Source organism: Caretta caretta, chromosome 12, assembly GCF_965140235.1.
Source record: "Caretta caretta isolate rCarCar2 chromosome 12, rCarCar1.hap1, whole genome shotgun sequence".
Taxonomy (NCBI): domain Eukaryota; kingdom Metazoa; phylum Chordata; order Testudines; family Cheloniidae; genus Caretta; species Caretta caretta.
Window position 1 is genome coordinate 7,227,724 of NC_134217.1, and position 22,614 is coordinate 7,250,337.

A 22,614-nucleotide genomic window follows, 5' to 3' on the forward strand; every position below is an offset into this window, starting at 1 on the left:
GGGGAACTGGGATAAGCTATACAGACAGAACGAGCCTTTTGCCAGTATGTCTTATGAGTTCAAACGTGACCCTTTTTAGTAGAGAGAAGATCTGAGTGCAAATGAAAATCAGGGTACTAGAGATTAGATGGTCTAGGTATCTCAATGCTGAGCCCATCAATCCCTCTGAACTAAACTGAAGTCATGGGGCCTGATTCTTCCCAGACCAGTGTACGTGAGGCGTAACTCTTTTGAAGTCAATGGAGACGCCGAAGTAAAACTGGTAACACCATAAGTTTCGGTGGAGTTAGTCCTGATCTACACTGGTGTGAGGAAGAGAAGAATCAGTACCATGGAATTTGTCTTTGTGAGACAAGGGTGAGGTTATCGCTGTTGGCTTTCCATAGAGAGAATAAATACAGGCCGGATCTTCAGTATCATGTTTTTGGCTTAATCCCATTTTATCAATGACCTGGAAATAAATATAAAATCCCTGCTGATTAAAATTTGCAGATGATGGAAAAATTGGTGAAGAGGTTAAAAAAAAATTATGAGAACAGGGCAGTCATACGTAGCAATCTAGATTGCTTGGTAGGCTGGGCCAATTCAAACAGAATGTACTTTATACAACCAAATGCAAGGTCCTCCATCTGGGAACAAAGCATAGAGGCCATACCTATGGAACTGTACCGACATGAGCTCCTGGCGCAATGCTGTGGCTATAGGGGCTAATGCAGGCCTTGGGTATATGAACAAGAGGTGAGGTAGATACTGGAATACTGTGTACAGTTCTGGGGGCAACATTTTAAACAGGATGTTGGAAAAAAGTGGAGGGGTCACAAAAAAGAGAGGGCTGGAGAAAATGCCTAGGAGAGGCTTGGAGTCCAGTCTAGTCATCTTCTCAACAAGAAGACCGAGAGGTGACTCAATTACGGTGTCTAAGTACCTTCATGAAGACAATATACTGAGTAATAAAGGGCTCTCTTAGCTAGCAGAGAAAGGCAGAGCAAGAACCAATGGCTGCCTGGAGGTTAAAGCCAAACTAATTCAAATTAGAAGTAAAGTGCATGTCTTTACAGTGAGGGTGATTAACCACTGGAATAAACCACCCATGGAAGTGGTGAATTTGCCATTTCTTGATGTTTTCAAGTCCGGACTAGCTGCCTTTCTGGAAGATGTGCTTTAGCCAATCACAAGTTGCTGGGCTTGATACAGGGGTAGCTCAGAGAAATTATCTGACCTGTGCTAGACAGGAAGTCACACTAGCTGATGTAATGGTCCCTTCTGGATTTAACCTCTAGGAATCTTGAGAATTCAGTGTGCACATGGGTCAGCATCTGCTGTCTGCCCATGCAAGCCCAGCAGGCAGGGGGCCTATCACCTGTAACCCTCCCTCATGTCCCTCCTAGGATTTATAGTAGCAGTAGAAACAAATCATCATGTTGCAATATCCATACTCTAGCTCAGTGGTTCTCAACCTTCTTGGGTTCAGGACCCATTTATAAGCCTGCGGTGACTCAGTGCCCTCTTCCTTCCCCCACACCCGGGGCAGACGGGGCTGGGATGTGGTGGGAGAACAGCTGGGGACCAGGAGGGGTGGTTTGGCTGTGCGGGAGTGGTACATTGGGAGGTCCTGCAGGCTGGGGGTACACTGGAGTGCAAGCATTTATCAGAGAATGTGACACCAGCCACTCCCACCCAGCTCTTGGCCCCCAGGGCTGCCTGGGCTCAGCTCTCCGCTCTGGGTGTTGTGACCTCTGGGGTCGCAGTGCTGCTCAGGTTTGGCCTGGCGGGGCCATAATTGTGTAAGTGGAGTTGTGACCTGGTGCCTGGGGTTGCAGCACCACTCACTCCAATTTGGCCCAGCTGTCCCAGTGTCGTCATGTTGGAGGGGTGGCTGGGGCAAACTGGAGTGGCACCGAGACCCCATGCACCAGGTCACTATGTCCAGAGTGGGGAATTGAGCCCAGCCAGCCCCACAAACTTTTGATACATTCTAGCGACCCAATCTTGGGTCGTGCCTCACAGGGTGAGAAACCCTGCTCTAGTTCAACCCCTACTTCTACAGCCAGCATATCTGCCCCAGCTGTTTTTCTATAACCATTTTACAGCATTACATCTGATTCCTGGCTCGCTCCTCATTTTCCTTCCTCCCGTTTTGATTCGCGGTGCTGTTGAAATTATAACGAGGTGAAATCAAGCAGAAGGAAAGAACAGAATGTTCTGACAGCTGTTCAGGGACATGTGCAAAAAGAGCTACTGGTCTGGATCCAGCTCTTAAAGGACAGGTGTCCCCATCCCAAAACCCAGTGCTACAACTGACAGTAACTGCCCCTCTCGGCAGGTTAGCCCACAGTTTTCCAATAGTGGGTTTTTGGCACCTTTCTCTGAAGTAAGTGGGACTGGCCGTTGTCAGAGGAGAAGTCTACCATGAAATCAAAGCAGCGATGGCAGCTCCAGCAGATACACGCACGCTATCATGGCTACAAACGGAAGACTAGAACCGTGGGTTTCAGCAACGTGAGTAGAAAACCAGGGTCCCCGGTGTGCTTGTCCAGCCCACGCTGCTGCATCTACATTGCTGTTTTTAGCCATGCTAGCGTGCATATGAGAGTCTGTCTGGAGGAGCTGCATTCACACCTCATATTGCAGGATAGACATACCCAGAGACAGGATATTGGACTGGCTTCTCCACTGGTCTGCTCTTAGGTTCCTTGTTGAATCACTGATCTGATCCAGTGCGGTGATTCCCATTCTCCCATAAGTGGTGTTCCCGTGGAGGCTCTCTCAGCAGCGAAGCCGTGGAGACTGGTGGGAGAGCGCGAGGGAAGCTCGCTACTGCCCTCCTTGTGCCTGTTCTGTGGCTACAAGGGAGGACTCCAGTCTCAAGGGTTGTCAACCCAGCACCTTCACAGCACTAAAGCAACTAACCAAACTTTCCAGCAGGACTAGCTGACCAATCACTTGTGAGTGCAGAGGGAGTCTGTTTGCCCTTTCGAGGGTTGTGATTTCTTCCTCCACCCTACTGCTTCTCCAGTGCTGGAGGATTTCACAGCGAGTTCTTTGCCCTTGTATATCAGCCTTTCCCACGCTACTGCTCTCAGATAATAAAACCAGCCAACACAGGCTCATTTATGTTCTAACACACTGAAACATGCAACACTGTGGGTGTGTCACCCACAAGGGGGTGAGTGCGGGGGGGAGGCGGGAGAGAGAAAGAGAACAGTGAGAAGCAGGACGTCAGAGGAGAAACATACCACACACCAACTCAGCTGGGTGTGCGGGCCGGGGTTCGTGGCCCCCTCAAAGGAAGTGACAGCTTTTGTTCATTATTTATATTGCCGTAGTCCTAACAGGCCCACTCAGGAATCCGGGCCCTGCTGTGCCAGGTACTGTACTTGCATGTACAGAGACAGGCCCTGCCCACGGTACTAGCTTGTCTGCACAATCTCTCTGGCCACATTCCATTTTCTGCTTTCAGAATTGAATAGTCTGGTCAAAACTCTCCCCACCCCCACCCCTCAAATGTCAGCTCATGCCTTCCCCCCCTCCTGCCTGCACGGGAAAGTTGGGGTGTCTTTGTTACCTGCTCCTTTCCCAGGATACCAGGCCACACTTCCATGGTTACACCTTTCCAGGTGCAGCTGCAGAACTAGTATAAAACTCTGGAGCAAGACCATATGTGTATTTTTCTTTACTGCCGTTACGAACGTCTGGGGGTGATTCTGCTCTTGCATACACAGGTGTAAATCAGTAAAAACTCCCTTGGGATCAGCTAAATTAAACTGGGGGAAAGCCCCTGAAAGTGAAATTAGAATCAGACTCTCTGGATGAAATCCTGGCGTCAGTGAAATCAATGGAAAAACCTCCCTTGAGTCAGGATTTTAAACCTCGGCGGATTCTCCGAGTGTGGGATGCAGCCGCTAGCTTTCCAAAGCCCGACCGCCAGCCCCTACAATCGCCAGCCCCTATGCGCTCTGCTCTGCACAGAGCCCGGCAGCCCTCTGGCAGGCAGCACGGACCTGCTGTTACTCCTCCAAGCGTGAGAGCTGCCTGCGCTCATGGGAACCGAGTCTTTGGGTTTTAACCCCAGCGCTCAGGTACTGGTTTCTGTCTGAGTCAATTGTGCTGTGGCTGCAGTGTGTTAGCATAGATCCAGCATAACGATAATGGGGAATAAAGGGAAGAGGAACAGAGGTTGGCTAGGCCAGAGAGAAAACTCCGAGTAGGGGAAGTCATGAGACATGCTTTTGGCCATCCCTTAGTGACTTCAGCTTCAGGGACAGACAGCTCAGCAGCCCCTGTTTTTGCTAGCGTGGCCAACTGCACAGCTCGTGGTTCTGTTCCCAATTTGAATAAGATCAGAAGAACCCACTGTGAGAACCGAGGCTGGAGGTTTCCAATGCAAACACAGATCAAGCTTAGTTTATGAGCCCTATCTGTCACAGCTGCTATGCAAACAATGCGCCAGGGGATGGTAGTATGCAGTGCTAGGAGGAGTGGTCTTCACAGCTTCAGATGCCAGCAAGAGGTGCCAACAGTGCCACATGCCTCCTTACCCCAGCCCAGCTACATCAATGGGCCAGCACTCTGAGCTTGAAGGCCAGAGCTGCCTGAATGCTACCTCCACCTGCAGCAGCCACGGCCCCACCTCCAGGCTGCGCGGCCCTGCGTGTTCATTTTTAGAGCAGTTTCATTGTCTAACCACACCACAGACTAGGGTGTTGATCAGCACGGCAGAGCAAAGTGACTGGAGCCCCTGCGCAGCTGCTCTTCGGAAACTCTGGCTCGCAGCGTGAGCTTCGCTTTGCCCAATGCTGTCTGGCACCATGTGAGCCAAGGAGCTGGCAGACAGGCCAGGGAATGAGACAACAGGGCCTGACAGCTGCTCTGAAGTAGCGTCTGATGAGGGAATGCTGGCCTGCCCGCCTCCTGGGGGAGTAGAAGGGGCTGTGGGGGAGGCTCTGTTCCACTCTGAATTAAGCCCATTTCCTTCTCTCCATTCCTTTCACATTCCCTCCTTCTTTCTGCGTCCCCCTTTGTCAATCTTCTCTGTCCTCCTCTTCTCCCACATCCTCCCTTCCAGCCTACGCCCAGTCTTCACTCCTTTCCATCGACTCTACATCTCCGGACCCGATCCAGCCCTCTCACCTAATAATCAGCCCGTTCCTCTATCTTCTCTCTCTCCATTTCCCTCTCCCTCCCTAGGTGATATATGTTTGCCTGTCTGGGTAGGCCTACACAGCAATGAAACCCCCCCAGCTGGGCTGGGCCAGCAGACTCAGGCTTGCGGGGCTCAGGCTGGGGGCTATTTCATTGCTGGAGCCCTGGCTCCAGGACCCTGCAGGGTGGGAGGATCCCAGAGCTCAGGCTCCAGCCCGAGCCTAGAAATCTACACAGCAGTGACACAGTCCTGCAGTCAGAGCCCCGCAATCCCGAGTTGGCTGGCACGGGCCAGCTGCAAGTTTTTCTTTGCTATGTAGACATACCCACAGTCTTTCATCCTGTCTCCTGGGTGGTCATTTACACTAGGACTCCCAAAATTGCTAACATCTAGTGCAGACAGACTGGTTCTAGCAACGAGGGAAAAGTGCAAAATTTCCCCCAGGGTAGATGTCAGGGTTCCCTTCCCACTGTGAACTCTAGGGTACAGATGTGGGTACCCGCGTGAAAGGCCCCCTAAGCTTATTTCTACCAGCTTCGGTTAAAACTTCCCCAAGGCACAAATCCTTCCTTGTCCTTGGATGGGTACTGCTGCCACCACCAAGTGAGTTAGACAAAGATTCAGGAAAAAGGACCACTTGGAGTTCCTGTTTACCTAAAATATCCCCCCAAACCCCTTCACCCCCTTTCCTGGGGAGGCTTGAGAATAATCTACCAACCAAATAGGTAAACCAGATGAACACAGACCAGGGAGGGATAGCTCAGTGGTTTGAGCATGGGCCTGCTAAACCCAGGGTTGTGAGTTCAATCCTTGAGGGGGCCATTTAGGGATCTGCTTTGGGCAGATTGGGGATTGGTCCTGTTTTGAGCAGGGGGTTGGACTAGATGACCTCCTGAGGTCCCTTCCAACCCAGATATTCTATGATTCTAAGACCTTTGGGTTCTTAGGGCACTAAAAACCCCAATCAGATTCTTAAAAACAGAACTTTATTATAAAGAAAAAAAAGTAAAAGAAGCACCTCTGTAAAATCAGGATGCAAGTTAAAGTTACAGGGTAATCAGATTCAAAACACAGAGGATTCCCCTCTAAGCAAAACTTTAAAGTTACAAAAAACAGGGATAAACCTCCTTCTTAGCACAGGGAAAATTCACAAGCTAAAAACAAAAGATAATCTAACGCGCCTTGCTTTATTTACTTACTCTTTTTGCAATACCGAGATTCATTTTAGCATGATTTTAGGAGGAGTTTTCTGACCTGATGCTTCTCTGCTTCCCCAGAGAACACAAAACAAAGAGCACAAAGCCTTCCCCCAGATTTGAAAGTATCTTCTTTCCCCATTGGTCCTTTTGGTCAGGTGCCAACCAGGTTATCTGAGCTTCTTAACTCCTTACAGGTAAGGAGGAATTCTAGGTTACCCTTAGCTGTATGGTTATGACAGCAGACGTGGCCTATGGTGGCTGGAAAACTAGTAAAATGAGGACACAAGAGGCTGAAAGTTAAGGGGCCAGAAGTTGTAGTTAGGCAGTTCAAAATGCTTTGTAGTTGTTGAGGCCTATTTAATTCTAATGACTAATTAACATTTGGGAGAAAGGAAGATTTTGCTAAAGATTCAACACCACCCTCACCCTTAGAGTTGTTTCTGGAGATAGTGGAAGTCTGACCATTGGCTTCAGCAGGAGCAGAGTCAAGCCAAGTCTGCAGGCTTTTGAAAACCACCCCTTACGTGGCCCCTGGCATGGTGCAGCTGGCTGTCAGGGCCCAGCCCCTTGGCCTGTTTCGTTCCTCTTCTCTGGTCTCCAGCCCCAGAGCTGCTTTCTTGCTAGCAGCCTGGCGAGTTCTAGACCTGACTGCAGGTCTCCCTGGCGCGCCATTCGCTGCCCCAGGTATTTTCATCGCCGCTGTTTCTGCTTTCAGGAAATGCATCGAGCCAGGAGCCCGCACACGCTGCCCTCTCAGGGATCACTGCAGCACCCAGGTGTCAGGCAGCACACCCTGAAGCTGGGGAGGGATACAGCCTGGGTGCACGGTCACCATTTCCCCTTCCTCCACACACTGGCGCACCCTGTATCAGCTTCATCCTGGCCTGTTTCTGAGGCACTTGTGCTGCTCACCGAATTAAGCCATGTTGGGAAAGGGAGCCAGAGTGGGGGCTGCGGTTTCCCACCCTCTCTTGATCCCGGGCTGTGCTGACATTGCTTTCCCATAAAGCTGTGTGTTGCAAGACCTCACGACTTGGTTCTGCCTCAGTGCAGGGAGCTGAACTTGAGAACCACTCAAGGTCCCTGCCTGCCCTTCATATGAAGTGAGCTGTAGCTTAAGAAAGCTTATGCTCAAATAAATTGGTTAGTCTCTAAGGTGCCACAAGTCCTCCTTTTCTTTTTGTGAATACAGACTAACATGGCTGCTACTCTGGAACCTTCATATCTATGATTCTTTGCAAGGGAATCAGCTATAGCCAGAGATGCATGTTATCCAGGAGTGGAGAGCTGTAGCAGGACGGTCACCCCGCTCCAGCCCTGAAAGAGTTAAAAGTCAGCCCTTGGAGAGGGCTGGGACGGAGAGCCAATCAGAAAAGGTGGGGAGGCAGCCAATCAGGGCCAGGCTGGGCCCTATAAAAGGGCTGCAGGGCCAGACGGCAGGCAGTCCCTCTCTCTCCATTTGCAGAGGGAGATGGACCTGGCTGCCTGATGGAGAAAAGGCCTTGCTGTCAGGGCTGGAGGAGGTCCTCGGGCTGTGGGGAAGCAGCCAGGGGAGGAAGAGGCAGCAGGTCCAACCCCCGGCTGATGATGAGTGACCACTTCAGGCTGCAGTTTGCCCCTGAGGGAAGGGGCTAGATGAAGACTGGCAGTGGGTCACTGAGATGAGGTGGTCTTAGGGGATTGGGGTTCCCCAGGGAGAGGAGGACCCTGAGTGTGCGGGCACCACTGCAGGGGAGTACTTAAGAGAAGGGGCACCGCGGGCTGGGAGGGATGCGGGACCTGAACTACGGTGGTGGAGAAGGAAAGGAAGCGGGTACCGGTAGGGAAACACTGGCCAGCAAGAGGCGCGCTGAGGCTGGGATGAGCTAATTCCCGAGGTAACCAGCAGGAGGTGCTGTGGCGGTGAGGGCACACCGTGTTACAGGAGTGCTGTCACGATATGCTCAGCCCTGGCAGTGCTATCCAGGAGACTTGGTTTCCTGGGCGATCCAGGACTTCCAGGCTCCGGCGCTTGGCTTTGTGAAGGGGGTGGTTGGTGGCTACACGGAGTAGTTATGGGACTCATTGTCCTCTCTCCTCCTCTTGAAGGTGCAGATTACACAGTTTGCTACAGATGGTAATTAGTGAGGGCTGTGAGGTGTAACTAAGGATGGGCAGGGCCCCAGCTGAGGGGAAGTAACCACAAGTGGCCCTTAGTGCATGGCTGGTGCTTTGTATGTCTGTGTGGTTTGGACTCAAGCAGTTCAAGCTCTGCAGCAGGGCTGGGAGTGTTGTAGTTTGTAGCACATCCCAGGCCTCAGCAAACTAGTGATTTCTGGTCCTTGCTGGCGTTGTGGCCTGGGTGTGAAGCATGGGGAGGCTGACTCTGAAGCACGCCCTGTGGTGGGTGCGATGTTGTTCTGCAGTGCAATGCCCCGACAATGAGCTGTGGCTCAGAGACCCGTCCATTTCACAGCTTCTCCTCCCCTCCCCTCGAGGCCCCGTATTTCAGCAGAGATCAGGGTGATCCCCTCCGAAGCCCACTGGGCTGACTCCAGAATGGTCAGGATGGGGTTGTTTGTTGGAGGGGGGAGGGGGGTACACAAGGCACTGCCAAGCTGTGCTCCAGGACAAAGCTGCTTGAAGGCAGGGCCTGACATTAGCCCTGCTTGGCAGCTCCTAGCCCTCGCTCCCTGCCGGAATGATGAGCAAAGGGCAGGGCTGGGCTCCCCTGCCGGTCGGTGCCAGGCTGAAGAGCACAGGGCAGCCCTCAGCTCTGTATAATAAATAAAACCTGGAAAATTTGCATGCTGAGCTCTGGTGCTCCCCCAAGTGGAGATTCTCTGTGGGAAGCACAGGTGGCTTTCAGTCCCCGGGAACGGGGTGCATTTCCCCTGAGGGTGCCTTCGCCACCCCAGTCTCCCCTCCTTTTTTGAGGCACCAATCAAATCTGATTCACCGGGGACACAGGCGACCTTTAGCTTTTCCTTGTTTCGTGTACTTCCTGCTCGCTCATACCCAGAGAGGGCTCCTTTCTTTTTAAACTACATTCATTCCTTATTTAAGTAACTACTTACAGGGGTGCTTCAGGTTCGCACTCTTTGCCCTGTGAGCACAGACTGAGTCCTTCATGCCATCTCCAAACCCTTCTCTTCTGCCACCTGGGCTCCGCTCACCTCTGCCGGATGACTGAAAAACCACCACATGGGAATGGGTGGGAAATGGATTTTGTTCCAGGGCACTGGCAAGACAGCGGTGGATTTGTGTTGCTTTGCTTTCCCTGGGGAGCTTTTCCCACACAGGCCCATAGTCACAAGACAGATGGGGAAGGATACACCACGGTGTTTTCGGAGGCAGCCTGCATCCTACCAGAACTGGTCCTCCTGGAATAGAGGAGCTGCAGGGAGGGGCAGCCAGACCTTTGGTGCTCTCAGAGGAGGCTCTCACCCTGTGTTCCACTCCCTAGGCTGGCACTTCTCTCTGGTTCCTCAGGGCCTTTTCTTCACAAGGAGACCTCCAGTCCCCATGCAGGTGGAGCCTGACTTTCTCCTGCTTCACACTAAAGCCAGGTGACTACCAGCGAGACAATCCAAGCTCTCGTGCGTGGGTCAGTCAAGCCCATCTCTGTATTTTGGATTGGAGACCAGCAGACGGTTGCGCTGGGACAGGCTGATGGTGCATTGCCGGGGTGTGTCCACGGCTGGCCTGTATTGATGTAGTTATGTCCTAGCAGGATACCTTGCAGCAGGATCCCAACCCTGGATGGGGTTGTCAGAGGGTTTGGCTTCATCCAACACTGCGTTCACCTGGCCCCGCTGCCACCCCCTAGGAAACGTGTCATTGGTCGGTTGGGGTTTTATTGACTTATCTACAAATGTTAATTACAGAATATTTGACAGAAAGCTAAATTCCCCATGGGGCAGCTGGTATTTCCCTCCGCGAGGGCTGCACTCCCTGCCCAGAAGCAGTGCGACACTCAGAACGGAGTTTCTTGCTCTGAACAATGGCCAAAACGTAAACCCCCCGGGAAGGCAGATACAGGCCCCTGTAACGCGCACTCAAGGAAATAAGCAGACTCCCTGCTTCTGCATAGGGCCATTCGTCACTGCGGCAGCTGCTTGGTGCCAGCTCCCAGCAGGGGTCTTGGCCCACTGAGCCAATGCAGGGGGCTGCGCTTTGTTCCCCTCATACCTACTGGAGATGGGGCATGACATCTCTGCACGGAGGGGGCGGTGCACTCTTTACCATGCATGCTGGGCTGGGGCTCTAGGTACTGAAGTTGAAGGGCTGCTGACACCAGCAGTAGGGGTGCCAAGGCTGCCCTGTGACAAGGCTTGGGCATTGTGGGAACAGCCCTGGATTGGCAGCCCCCTGAACGCCTGGCTCTTGGCTGCTGGGCTTGCAAATCCCAGCTCCGCTTTCCAAAGAAATGGACTGGCTGGCTCTCCTCTGCTTCCGCTCTCTTGCCCTCTGTGTCATACATTCTCTCCCAGCCCAGTTTCTCTCCAGGGGCTGTTCCATACCCGGGGCAGAGCCATCCGGTGCTTGCACCTCCTCTGTCCAGGGGCTGGTTTGGCCCTGCTCCATGGGGCTTTGGATGGGTGCAGACATGCTAGGCATGGCAATGGCCTGACCATCCCTCTCCCTGCCCACACCTCCGTGAATCTCGAGGGGCTCTGTGCAAGGGGGGTCCTTGGGCCTGCCCAGCAGCCCCTTGGCAATGACAAATCAGGTCCACAGGGTGCTGCTCACCCAGCAGCACCTCTCAGGCCCCCTGGATGCTGACCTGCAGGGCTCCCCAAGAACAGATAGTGCTGGGCTTTTGTGGGGTGGCTCTGGGCTTCTGCACCAGGGAGAGCCCGAAAGCTCAGAGGGGACAGAGGCGCCAAGATTTTGCTTGCTTGGCTGGAGTGTAGGCCTCTGAAACAGGGCTGGGATCCCTCTGACCCAGGGGAGTCCCAGATGGTGCAGCCGCACATCTCAACCGGCTAGGGCATCACCCTGCACCTCGTGCAATTGCTCACGCCAACACAACAGGGCTGCAAAAGGCTCCCAGGTGGGAATGGAGGTGATCCACACCCCCTTTGCAAAGGAGGATAAGGTGTGCAGGGCAATAGGGGACCAGGGCAGGCGTGTGGAACAGCAGAGGAGAGGCGCTGAGCATCACAGCGGTGGTGACAGCCCTCAGCCCAGAACCCAGGGGACATCAGCTAACTCTGAAAACCGTCCCACATTTTGTGGGACAGTGAGTCATCCCCCAGCAGCTCTCTCAGGCTGTCAGGCAGCTGCTGCGCTCTTCTCATATCGCTGCTGTCCACAGCTGGCTGGCGCTGGGCTCTCCCCCCCACTTTGCTGCTCTCTAGGGCTAGGCTCTCCCCTCGCTGCTCGACAGGTGCTGGGCCCTGACTCCTAGGCACTATGGGAATACAAATTAATAACAGGCCTGGCTGCTGTCCTAGGACTGGGCTGTGCCCCAGCTCGCGGCACCCCAGGACTGGCTCGCCCCTCGCTGTGCCCTAGAGTTGTCGGGGGGGGGGGTGGGTTGCTGCTCTCGGATGACGTATCCGTGCTAGCAAAAAGCAGGCCCAGCATTGGGCCTCACAGAGCTCTGCCGTGAGCAGCAGACAGCTCAGGTGTCTTGCCAAGGCTCCAGCCTCTGAGCCTGGTGGGGTGTGGGGGAGGTTTACCGCAGGCCCAAGGTTTGCTCGTGGAGACCAGGCTTAAGGTTGTCTGGCCCCTGCCGCCCCTGAGCCTGGCCCCCCTGTGCCAGGCTCTCCCTCGGCCTGGGCTGGGCTCTCCCTTCCGTTCAGTGTAGTCACAAGGCCCCGATGCACCAGCTGCATGCACAGGCCGGCATTAGCTATATAGACATTAGGCAGATGGTGGGCTGTGCGGTCTTGCATGGGAACACCAGATCGTTGGCACTCCCCTCTCCTCAGAGCTTTTTTGTTCTTAGAAATTCACCACAGACGCCCAGCCTCTAATCAGCCTGAGATCTGACAACCCACCCAAGCCCATCACTATCTCCCAGGGCCAGGCAGATCCTTCCTCCCCACAGGCTCCGCAAGGCCAAACTGGGCTGTTTTCTGTATCCTTGTATCCTGAGACACCAACCCGCAGCCTCTTCCTCCTCCGTGGCAGCACAAACAGCCTTATCTCCCCCAGGCTGCAGCTAGGAACGAGCCTTGCGGTATATTTAGAACCCACCTCAAGGCCTGCTATTCAGTTACTTCAATGGGCTGGATGGAGAACAATAGCACATAAAAGTTCCTGCTTAGTCACAAACAGAGTACAGATGGATCTCAGGGGCATTAAGTAATCAGAGGGGATGCAGGCTCAGATGGAGCACCTCCCTTCCTGCCCCTGATGGCAGAAGCCCTGCGCTGCAAAAGCAGCCGTGTAATGGGCAAGGATCCTGGGGTCAGGCGGAGGCAGATGTCACTTGTGCAAGGCTCCTGATTCTGCCCCCTAACTCTCACCAAGAGACATCCAGCCCAGGGTCTGTGCATCACCCTGAGCCCACTTTGACTCTCAATATACAGCCTTTTGCATGGAGTACCTGAAATCGGTATGCAGAATGGGACTACTCAGCATGAGGAAGGGTCCTAGATGGCTGGTTCTCTGTAAAGCTCCAGCCTAGAGCTAGCTGCAGCAAATGCAGGGTGCCAGCTACCAGAAACAAAGTGGGGCCTGATTCTGACTTCACTAACACCAGTATAAATCGGGAATAAGAATAGGAGCCAACAGAATATAAAACTGGTGTCAGTGAAATTGGACTTACACCCAAGAGCTGGGTACACAACAGTTAGCAGGATGTTGGCACCATGTTACCAGCTGTCATGATTGGTATCATAAGACTTGTGATACTAAGGAATTTTCTTAAAGCCCCAGCTCCTGGAGTAAGGCTGACTACATGAGACTACATAGAATGTAAGTGTTGAGCCCTGGTGGTGACGGAGAAAAGCTCAGAAACATGAATGCAAAAGGCTCAGAAAACAGGAGGCAAATAAAAAGAATGCAGCATTTTAAAAAAAAATCTCATGCTGTTTAAATGCTTGGGGTTAGCGATGCTGTTGGAAGCTGCGTTTTACTTGCTATTTGATCTTTTTTCCTTACGAAGGAGACGGATGGTCTTATATCTTAAGTGCATGACCGGTAGTGAGAAGACCTGGGTTCTGTTCCCTGCTTTTGGAAAAATATCAACATTCTTTGCCTCAATTTCCCTATCTGTTAAATGGGGATAATATCTGCTGACCTGCCCCATTAGGGGGCTGGGGAGATACTTTCACTCGACTCTGAGAGCCCGGCTTACCCTGTAAATAAGGGAGAGGCAAGTCCCGCTATTGCTTCTTCTTGTCCGAGATAAAAACACTCTAGTAGAGCAGGTCAAATTCTCTTTGCTGATTTTGCTTACTGAATTTTTGCCTCTCCTTTTAAGAGCTGGTTGGGATGTGCAAACAACTCAAAAACATCCCTAATGAACAAATGGCAGCTCACGCATTATTCATAATGTTGGCATTCGAGCTGCAGAACGGGCCGTTTGAGTTGCAAGTGGCTGAAGGCACACTCATTCATCTGAATCATGCAGACCAGTTTCGAAGCATTGTGTATTTGCCATCACGAAAGGATTTGCATACAGCTGAGCTGAATGGAAATGAAGATTTGCCAAACATTTTCTCAGTCTTCAGCCAGCTCTGTCTTTTATTAAATACCCCATATCACTAATACTGGCTTCAAAGAAACCTCAAGCATGATGCATCATGGGTAATGGTATACACACTGAACCTCTCAGTCCTACAGTCTGACTTCTACTGAAAAGGAAAAAAGAACAGACATGGCTGCACAGGGGGCTGAACTCATTACAGTCAATGGGAAGACCCCCCTCTGACTTTGCTGGGAGCTGGCTCGGGCCACTAAATTAGCTGACTCGGAATGAGAAAGCGGGGTGAGGAAATAAAGTGCTAACCTCACCTTGTGAGCTGCGAACAGTGGAAGAGGGAACTATTGGCGCAGACGGTTATCGGCATTTGTGGTTTTTCAGGAAGATGCGTGGTAAGAGCTATTGTCTGGGGGCTGAAGGTTTAGACTGCTCGTTTCCTAAAGTGTTCTAGCTGGGTTGGCTAAAAATGCAACGCTGGTTGCTCCTGCTTTGAATGTGGAACTTCCAGCATTTTGCTCAATGAACCGGAAAGGCTGTAGCTTCTGCAAGAGCTATAAATGGACTGTAAAGGAGATGGGTTGGTGGCCACCCACCCTCAAGCTTTCCGGACCGATGACTATTTCAGAGGAGTGATCCTGTGGCTTGCCGGAGGTTAGGTTAAGGCAATAGACTAGGGTCTAGTTCCTGGCTCATCTGCGAAATGGGGATGATCATATGATCACGCTCCTTTGGTCTGAGACTGTATGCTCTTTGGGCTGGAGCTGTCTCTTACTGTGTGTATGTACAGGACCTACACAATGGGGTGCTGGTCTCTAAGCTCTCCCACAATATAAATAATGTATCACTAATTAATTGTCAGGGTTTGACATCATCCTGTGGCGATGTTGCCTCCCTAGATACTCAAAAGGCATTACACAGTAGTTGGGGAAAGCCTGGACAACCTACTTATTTCATCTTTGACTCTTCCATCTTCTCATTCATGAAGTGTTTTTTGTCTGAGCCAGAGCAGGAAGTTGCTCCCTGCAGATATGCAGGGCTTGCCGTGTGGTCTGGAAGCACATTTGTATCTTCTCAGAATTGCAACACTAATAATAATAATAATAATAGCCCCTCACCCCGTACGCTTAGTACACATGCAAGCTGTGTCTCTGTGATGCTGTGGCCACGTGATCAGATAAGCGTTTAAGAGGCAGCAGTAGAAACCTTTTCAGCACTGCAGGGTCAGGAGCTGAATGTTGGATTCAACAGTGACCATGGCCAAGATGTTGCTAAGATACTAAAGAGGACGCTCCGATCACATTGGTGCATATTTCTACTGGGCCCGGGGAGCTGACCCCCTGGTACATCTCCCCACCGGACGCTGCCTTGCTCATGGCTCTGAAGTTGGGTAGCTGGAAATAATGTCACAAGGCCAGCCAGCCAGTCAGTGTCTTGCAATGCTCACCACACTGTCCTGTCCTTTTGCAATCCTGTTTCTGAGAACCATCCGCTGAGGTCAGAGGCTACACCAGCATTGTCAGTCCCTCAATGTCTCTTGCCTTTAGCTTCCTACACACCAACCACGGACCTGTCCTGCTGAGCTCAGCTTGCTTCGACATACCATAGCACTCAGCTGGACATCTACTCTCCTGCTATCTTTTCAGAATTGGACAACAGGATTAGACTGTCCATGGTCTGACCAGCAGGGCAGAGAAAGAACCAAGAGGCATGCCTGTGACATAAAACACTATAGCATTAAAGAGAACAGAAGGTGACCAGTCCTCACTTCGCTTTGAGACTTGGGTGCTGCTGTCAAGAGATCTCATAAAAGACAGGAGGGTCCAGCTACCCACCTCAATAGGAGACTTCAATGGAAAACCCAGGTGCTGTGAGCAGCACTGCTGAGAGGGCACCCTACTCACACTCAGTGTTGAAATGAGAACCTAATATAGCATTGGGGGCAGATGCTGTCTTCATCTGGGTCACTCATGGTTGTGAAAGATACCATGATGCTTTGCCTTGGTGGACTGTCCACATTCCAGCTCGTGTCTTCTCTCTACCTAAAATTCTCCTGTGGTTTCAATGGGTTACAATACTCTTCCACGTACCCTGGACAGATGTGAAGTGCTGATGCATGCATGGTGCTGGTAAACCAGGTGCCAGCTCTTGCCAAGGCTGTAGGTTTCAGCTGAGCACTTACAAATTCATAGGTGGAAACCAGACCAGCTCACCTGTTGTGACGTTACTGACATAACCTATGACCGTATAGATCATTGTTCAACCACGGTTGTATATTTGCAGCAAATATTGTACAAAGGTAGGCGTTAGATTTGTAAAGATGAGTCTAAACATTAAACACTAAGTTGTGGCATGCATTAATCTTTCCTGTAATGTCTGTGTCCCGTGCTATAACGTAATAAGTTTTGCTTTATAACTGTAAAAGTGCCTGGTCTGAACTCACGAACCTAGACAGGAAGAGTGGTTCCCCCTGCCCATCGAGAAGGACCATCAAGACTAAATGGTTCCATTGTAGGACAAACTTTGTTGATTGCCCCATCCACCCATGAAGAAGTTACATGCAGGAGCTCTCATCCCATTGGTTTGAGCTCTGGGGGAAGGGTATATAGAGAAGCTCACAAGAAGAAACAAAAATAAAAGGAGTACTTGTGGCACCTTAGACTAACAAATTAGAAGAAACAGTTATCTCTTTGAGGTTTGAACTCTCATCGGGCTGAAGCTAGGAAACAAAGGCAGAGATCCCCAGAGTCAACCTGGGTTACCCCTAAAAGACATTCAGTGGACAGATGACTACCTCTGTCATCTTTTGGAACCACAGACTGTAGCTCACCTGTGCTTATATGGTGTCTGCTTTAACCTGTAAATAACTCATTTCTTTTTCCTAGTTAGTTTACTATAGTCTTGGCTATCAACATGGTCTTTAGTGTGAGATCTAAGGTACAAACTGACCTGGGGTAAGTGACTGGTCTCTCGGCACTGGGAGCAAAGTGAATATTTTGTGACTTTTGAGTAAGTGACCATTTATCACACAGCCCAGCTTGCCTGGGTGGCAAGACAGACTGCAGTGCCCAAGGGGACTGTGTCTGATTCCATGGCCAGACTGTTACCATGATCCAGGAGGTCATATTTGTTACTGGGGTGGTGAAATCTAATGACAGAACATACCACCAGTTTGTGGTGTCGGCCCTGAGGTTGGCACTCACGGCATGAACCATACCAGACAGTGACACTGCATGCTTTTAAACTGCTGCCCTCCTCTCTAGTGGTGCATTTCCGTAGGGGGATGTGGTGGGACGGCAGGATGGGGTAAAGTGATCCAGACACGCACACAAGTGTGTACTCAATGTTTTCCTGCACACACAGACTGTAATCACTTTGTTGGCTGCTTGGGCCTCTCCGGATACAAGGTGCAAGATAAATGCAGTCACTGAGTGTTACAATAGCTGTGGAGTGACATTCACCTATGGGTGCCAGTGAACATGCGGGAAAGAGCAAAAAAGACAGAGGTTCTGGATGGTACAGGGATTAGTGCTGGGAGTCCAGAGATCTGGGATCTATTCCCAGCTTGACAGGTTTCAGAGTAGCAGCCGTGGTAGTCTGTATTCACAATAAGAAAAGGAGTATGTGTGGCACCTTAGAGACTCTAAGGTGCCACACATACTCCTTTTCTTATTCCCAGCTTGGTCATTGACTCGTTGGGTGGCGTTCAGCAAAACACAATCTCTCTGTGCCTCAGATACCGTCATGTATAAGACAGGGATAACATAAAGGGCTTTGAGATCTTGGGAGGAGAGATGCTAAGTATTAGCATCATGCCAACAGATCCCTGCAGACAATCCCTCTGTAAGTGCCTGAATAGGTCAACAATTTGGAAGCATGAAACTCATTATGGAACAAGCCCTACTCTGCTCTGTCTGTGCTGACTCCTGGCTGGGCCTTTTTTGCCACTCCCCTCCTGCTAGGCGTAAGACACATTATTCTGATCCTGGGAGTCATAGATGTGGCAAAGACAGGGCGATGTCATGGGAGTCTCAGACCTTTTTATGAGGAGGAGGCAGATTCTGCTCTCAGTTGAATGCATGTCAATCAAGAAAAATGCCATGGAAGTCTATGGCACAATACAGGGGTAAAGGCAGGGATTGGGATTGCAGAATCAGACCCAAAGATGTGTGTCTGTGACTTTGGAAGTCCTGAGAAAGCTGGCAGCATTGTGTACAAAGAGACCTTGGAAATGTTCCTGGGCTGGGTAAAGCAGCCTCGCTGTGCTTTATAGACTCCTTTGTAGTCTGATCACGGCTGGCTGAATGTTTGTGGCATTTCAATGAATGCAGAATTCCTAGGGGATGGCATAAACTCATGTGACACTCAAGCGCAATCGGTAACCTGCCAAGTCCCGCGGAGCATGGAGTGAGTCACACAACCTGGGGCCATGCATCAGACCTCACAAAAGCCTTTGTGCTCTCCCCTGGAAAGGGAAAGGCAGCGCTTGGCATACATTCTTGGGATTTTGTTGAAGGGTGGGGGGTTGGTTTTCCCTTGGGATCCATAACAGGTGAGGCTGGGTGTCTGTCACACTGTGGCTTTGGTGACAAAACCAAGGCCACTTAGGGATTTTTTCCAATGAGTCATGGGCCCTGATCTCAACTTGGGACCCAGGGACAGCAATGTATAGAGGTTGGAACTGTGCTACAAGGGGCAGGGAGAAAATTCACCCTGACCTGCACCCCCTGCTATTCTACCCCAGAGTGTCCCACTCACCCAGACCAGTGCACCCCGTCATGACCTGCACCCCCTGCCAGTCCACCCCAGAGTGCCCCTCTCACAGACCAGGGCACCCCCACCTGATCTGGGAAGGCGTGGTGGAGGCAGGAGGGAACGTGTCCTTAGCACATCCCCTGTGAGACTCTGGGCTATTCAGGACTACAGAGCCACCCATGGGAGGCTGCTGTGGATTGGAGCACCCACAGTGGTATTCTAGTTTATCCTGGAAGGTCATTTAAGTCCCTAACGTAGCCCCAAATCCTGAGGTCACAGAAGTGTCTTAAAGCCAGCTTTGTCCCCAAACTCCACTGGGCTTCACCTTCTGGGCACACAATCTCAACCCTGGTATGCACAGTGCACGCTGGGATGGGGTGGAGGCAAAGACGGCTTTGAGCTGGCCCCTGATCCTGGGCTGCTCGCCTGTGTGCAGGTCCAGTCCCCAGCATCAATCAGAGCAGTCTCATGCCCTGCTGTCGCTTACACTGGCTGCCAGTGACTCCAAGGGCCTGTTATGGAAGCTTGGGATCGGCGGGGTCCTGGGAAGCTCTGTCCACCCACCTTGTTCCCAGCCACACTCCCTATGCCAACAGCCAGGAATGGGTGTAGCAGAGGAGTTACTACACTGGCTCTGTGGGATCCCCCTCCAATGGGGGGGATCGTCCTCTGGCCGGCTTTACGGCTGCCTTGTGCCAGGGGGACGATTCCTTGGGCTGCGTTAGTGCTTTGTCACCCGCACACTTCACCAGCCTCCTACACAGATGTCAGCACGGGTCCTGGGCAGTGCAGCAGTGGGGTGGTGAATGGTCATGACCTATTCGTTAATTGTTAACAAACAGCCGTAAGCCCTTCTAAAATAAAGGGTTTGTCGTTGGCTTTCCCCATCACTTCCCATGACACACAACCTAGCATTCATTCCAGCACTGTGTGTCATGACTTTCCCGCTCTCATTGTTATGCCTTTTGCACCCTTTCCCTCCACCAAACCATGGTTTTAAGATGCCAGCCTCAAAAAGGGGATGGGAGAGCCTTTCATCTACGTTGGTGCCATGAAACAGCTGCTTTGGAGCTGCTGGGAAATGAGTTGGTGGGTCTCGGTCTGGTTACGCGTGAGCAGGTGTCCACATGATGGAACCACCACCCATACCGGCACCAATTAGTTCCCCTGGTGGTCTCAACAGAACTCAGTAGTCCTGTATCGGCCCCCTGGGCTCTTTCACTGAGAGGGACGGCTGCTCTCACACAGCTAGGAAAACTGCCTCCATCAGAAACCCAGCCGTGCTCCCAAACCTTGAGGTAACTGCGCTTGCCACTACGGCTTGAAAGCATCAGATCAGAGATCCCCTTTCCCACCACTGCTGCTGCTGTTTACAAACCTGTCGCTTTCCGATTTCCTCCCTCTCCACCTTTTGCCCACTCCCCTCCCTCCAAATTGCTGCATTAAGATTTGGACGGCGATCAAACATGTAACATTTATCATCACCGCCTGATTTGTGCGAGCGCTGCAGATCAGAGCCGCATAGACAGTGCAGAGGATTCTAACTGGTCTCTTGTGGCTTCTGCTGGAAGACCAGCAAGCAGCAGATCCATGCACTTGTTGCTCTGGACAAATCCTGACTGCTAGCTGGAACCACCAAGAGCGAGCTGACATGATCTGAAATCCACACTAGGCATCCCTTGGGACAACAAGGGCTCTCTGGGGTGTCAGCGGTTCTGCAAGGGAAGGCTGAGGTAGACCTCACTTGAGGTGGTACTAGCAGGGGCAGATGCAACCCTCCTTGTTAAAACGCAGGGGTGGGTGAGCCCAGATGTTCAGTGAATCATCAGAGTGAAGTTCTCTTCAGGGCTGGCACCGCCAGGCGGTTCAACATGGTCCAACACCACAAGACTATGTCTGCGGAGGTGAACCGGCTATAGGGTCACAGGGACAAGAGATGGAAGGGCTCCGGCAAGGGACAGGACTGAGTTGCTGGGACTAGGGCAGTGGTTTAAGATTTCCAAAGGAGTCTGTGCCTCCACTCAACAATTTTTAGGGGGCTGCAAATGAAAAAAGGTTGAAAACCCCCCTGAACTAGGCTCTGCAGTCAGACCTTGGTATGGCTGGATCAGTGGATAAAGTGATCGCTCAGCCCTAGCTGGAATGAAGCTATCGCCCAGCCCAACGAGCCTTCACAGCCCCCAGGCCGGGCTTATCCATACCTGCCTGCCTTGTGGTCTGACCAACAGTTGTTCACGCAGCTGAGCCCTCCCCTGCTGCTGCTGTGGGAAGGTTTTCCAGGATCCTTTCACTCAGCTGTGGGGAGCGGCCGTAGGTGTGGGGGGCAATTGGAGGATGCGCTGTTTAATGGCAATGGAATTCATCCCCACCCTTAGTTGGGGGGCTCCCTACTCCCCGGGGCTGGCCAGACAGATCCAGCAGACACGGGGGGAAGACACGCAATCGCTCTCACGCCGAACTGTCCTTGCAATCTAACCTGAGCCACTTCCAGCGCATTGTAATGCACCCTGGGACTGGATTTTTTAATACAAACCCTCAAAGGAAGTTACCCCCCAGACTGACCCCCTTATCGTCTAGCTCCTGCTGACTGGAAAAGCAGAGCACGCAGTCTTTACTCGAGCTAGTGTGCTAAAGAGAACGGTGTGGACGTTGCAGCTCCAGGCTAGCCCGGGGAGCTCTGACCAAGGGGGATAGGGCGAGCCTGGAGGCAGGCAGCTAGCCTGAGCCAGGCGCGCCCCCGAGGGCAGTGTAGACGCACCCAGCGAAGACTCCTCTGTGACCTCCGGAGTTGCTCACCAGCAGCCTGCCAGTCCCAGAGCCATGGAAACGTTTCTGACCCAAACCCCACCGCAGGACTGCCTCATTAGCAAGAGGCTGAAAAACACCCAGACATCCACCTAGCCAGGTGCGCCTTAAAACTCAGGGCCTTCCTGAGGGATCAAAGACACACCTGGCCCCAGCCTGTCCGTTTTACAGGAGTACCCATGGGTACGAAAGCCCCGTCTTTAGTAGTTTTGCAGCGGCACGTCTCAAATAAGTGGGTCCCTTTAGCCCCCCCCCCCTTCCCTGCCAGCCCCCGGAACGAGAGATTCCTGCCGGCGGCTCAGTCCACTAGCCACAGATCTTCAGCTGGTTGCAGGGTCCCTTGGCCGAAATCCAGGGAGGGCCAGTGATTGTACAGGCGGGCACCTGGGGATTTAAAGGGAAAGTCCCTCGCCCCTTGCCAAGCGTTGCCCGCCTCTGCCAGGCAAACACATTCCTGACGCCCCCCCCCTCCCACCCGCCGCCTCTTCCTAAGGGATTGACCAGCCCCTCCTCGCCCAAGGTGAGCGGTGCAGGGCGCAAGGAAAGAGCCCCGGAGTATTGGCGCTGCCTTATTTAGCGACCTGATCGCTGCACCCCTTAACACCCCCCGCGCTGGAGCCTGGAGCCCGGGCCCCCCCCCCCGATGGCTGGCGACCCGCCGACGGCGCGGAGCCGGTACCTGTGTCCCGCAGGGGCGAGCGGCGGGGCGCGGCGGGGAGCGGCTCTCCGGCGGCGGCGAGCGAGGGCTGGGACTGAGGTCCCGCGCCCGGCCGGCGGAGGAAGCAGCCGGCAGCCCCCGCGGAGCGCCAGGCGCGCAGGGCGGCGGCGGCTGCGGGGCTGCGCCGGCGCCTCTGCAGCGGGCCCCCCGCGCCCGTGGGCCGGGTTCCCGCCTGGCTCCGCCCCGGGGCGGCTCGGAGGCGTCCGGGGATTCACCTGCGCCGTCCCGGGAGCCGGCCGGGCGTGTGCGGGTCTCCCCCGGCCGGGCAGGGCGCCTTCAGCGGGGGGAGAAGCGCCCCGGCTTTCTTCCAAACATCCCACTGAGCCCATCTCAAAGCAAGCCGGCGCCGGGGAGCCCC

At 52.7% G+C, this 22,614-nt stretch overlaps 1 protein-coding gene across 1 annotated transcript in view; it reads right to left on the reverse strand.

Moving 5' to 3' along the window:
• The window catches only part of ADGRG1 (adhesion G protein-coupled receptor G1), a 39,351-nt gene extending 17,003 nt beyond the window's left edge, over window positions 1-22,348 (reverse strand). The window contains exon 1 of the mRNA XM_075118321.1: window positions 22,218-22,348. The gene's annotated coding sequence lies outside the window, so the exon portion shown is untranslated. The remainder of the gene's footprint in view (window positions 1-22,217) is intronic.
• Window positions 22,349-22,614: the final 266 nt, after the last annotated feature.